The sequence below is a fragment of the Sorex araneus genome, chromosome 5, assembly GCF_027595985.1.
Source record: "Sorex araneus isolate mSorAra2 chromosome 5, mSorAra2.pri, whole genome shotgun sequence".
Lineage (NCBI taxonomy): Eukaryota > Metazoa > Chordata > Mammalia > Eulipotyphla > Soricidae > Sorex > Sorex araneus.
In genome coordinates, this window is record NC_073306.1 from 11928274 (window position 1) to 11931023 (window position 2750).

Here is a 2750-nt window from a genome sequence, read left to right on the forward strand (position 1 = left end):
AAGAGGGAAAAGACTGACTCAGAGAAATCTACACAACATTGATGGAAAAACTCAAAGATCAAATAAATGGAAATATGTTCCATGCTCATAAGATAAAAGAATAAATATTACTAAACTGTTGGTTTCACCCAGAGCAATCAAAACAATCCCTGTCAAAATTCCAAGAGCATTTTTTTACAAACGTCATACAAATAATTCTAAAATTTGTGTGGAACCACATAGGACCCTAATAATCTAAATAATTTTGAGAAAGAACAAAGCTGTAGATTGCAAGCTCCCTAATTTCATCCTTGTGCAGGGGTCATGCTAGTCTTCTATCATTCCAATTTTAGTATATGTGCTGCTGAAGTGAGTACACTTTTATTTTAAATACAACATTTTTTTTTTGACTTTCTGAGTCACATCTGGTGATGCTTGAAGGTTACTCCTGGCTCTGCACTCAGGAATTACTCCTGGCAGTGCTTGGGAGACCAAATGGGATGCTGAGGATCAAACCCGGGTCAGCCATATGCAAGGCAAATGCCCTACCCATTGTACTGTTGCTCTGCCCACCCCCCCAACTTCATTTCAAACTACATTAAAAAACTGTAGTAATCAAAGCAGTATGGTTGAAAGAGATCCTAGAAATGATCTCACATGTAGGTGGTTAGTCAGTTTACAGTAAAAGTGTCAAGACCACAGGAAAAAAAAAACAACATTTTCAAGAAAGAGTGCTGAGAAAACTGGGCAATCCCAGAAAAGAGAAGGCAGTAGGACCACTGTTTCATACCCCTCCCAGATACAAACTCAAAATGGAATAAAGATGCCAGCATTAGACCTGGAACCATGAAACTCCCTGAAGGAAATATGGGCAGTAATTTCCATGACATTGGTTGTGGCCATGATTTCTTGGTTCTAACTTATTTTATGACCTCTGCCATGCGGTATTTCTCCCGTGGGACAAAGGCAGTGAGAACATGAGATCCTTTTTGTGAGAAAAATATTTCCCTTTTTATTGCCTCTCTGAATTCGGAGTAAGTCTGGAGCAAGTTGCATGTTGCTGCCAGTATCTGTTAAGACTGATTGTGCACTAACTCTCTTTTTTCAACCAAGACCCAACTGGCTTCTGTTTCGGAGCCCTGGTTGGCATTTTTAAGGATCTGGAAATACAAAGCAGAAATGAAAGCAAACCCCCTGTTCCATCGTACCAAAGAAACACACACACACACACACACACACACACACACACACACACACACACACATACACAGAGGCCAAAAGAAATGATCTTAGAAAGGTAGGTTCCTGTCTTGCTCTGGGCCAGTGGGAACCCCAGGGATGTTGGGAGTGAGTCAATACACAGGGCCTGATCTGATCTTCACAGCTGGAATGCGGTGTAAAGGGCCAAGTCTTCCAGACAGGCTGCATTTGGCTTTATTTAAGCAGAAGAGCAGCAATGACTATTGGGAGAAACCCAAGGGCAGGTCACGGTGGATGACTTCATTAAATCTCAAATACCTGAGGTCCGCTCTGTGCTCAGGGAAGGAAGGTGACAGCAAGAGAAGCAAGAGGACTCAAAGGAATTATTTATTTATTTATTTGCTTTTTGGGTCACACCCGGTGATGCACAGGGGTTAACTTCTGGCTCTGCACTCAGGAATAACTCCTGGCGGTGCCGGGGGGACCATGTGGGATTCTAGGAATCGAACCCGGGTCAGCTGCGTGCAAGGCAAATGCTCTACCTGCCGTGCTTTCGCTCCAATCCTCAAATGATTTTTTTTTGGTATTTTATTTTATTTTATTTTTAATTAATAGTTTATTTTTAATTAGTGAGTCAACGTGAGGGTAGTTACAGATTTATACATTTTTGTGCTCATGCTTCTCCCTTACAAAGTTTGATAACCCATCCCTTCACCAGTGCCCATTCTCCACCACCAGTAAACCCAACATCCCTCCCACCTCCCCAGTCCCGTCTCCCCCCACCCCACACTGCCACTATGGCAGGGTATTCCCTTTTGTTCTCTCTGATTTGGTGTTGTGGTTTGCAATAAAGGTGTTGAGTGGCCATTATGTTCAGTCTCTAGTCTATATTCGACCCGCATCATCTTTCCCCCACATGATCTCCAACCACATTTTATTTGGTGTTCCCTTCTCTGAGTTGCCCAGAATGAGAGACCAGCCTCCAAGCCATGGAGACAACCTCCTGGTACTTATTTCTACTATTCTTGGGTGTTAGTCTTATAGCCTATTATTCTATATTCCACAGATGAGTGCAATCTTTCTATGTCTGTCTCTCTCTTTCTGACTCATTTCACTTAGCATAATACTTTCCATGCTGATCCATTTATATGCAAACGTCATGACCTCATTCTTTCTAACAGCTGCATAGTATTCCATTGTATAGATGTACCAGAGTTTCTTCAACCAGTCATCTGTTCTAGGGCACTCGGGTTTTTTCCAGATTCTGGCTATTGTAAACAGTGCTGCGATGAACATATAAGTGCAGATGTCATTTCGACTATACTTTTTGGCTTTTCTGGGATATATTCCCAGCAGTGGTATTGCTGGGTCAAATGGGAGCTCAACCTCTAGTTTTTTGAGAATCGTTCAAAGGAATTTTTTAATTCAAACTTGGGATATAGGAACATGTCAGCTGGAGGCCCTAGTGAGAAAAGGGAACATGAACAGGTGCAGGTGAAAATAAAAACCCTGGAACAAGCAGAGGGACCCGAGGTTCATTTATCAGCAGCAGCGGCAGCAGACAGAGGCTG

At 42.4% G+C, this 2750-nt stretch overlaps 1 non-coding gene across 1 annotated transcript; it reads right to left on the reverse strand.

The window, feature by feature from the left end:
- Positions 1 to 253: 253 nt before the first annotated feature.
- Positions 254 to 356, reverse strand: LOC129405287 (U6 spliceosomal RNA). Its single transcript, XR_008630465.1, has one exon. It is a non-coding gene; the product is annotated as a U6 spliceosomal RNA (small nuclear RNA).
- Positions 357 to 2750: the final 2394 nt, after the last annotated feature.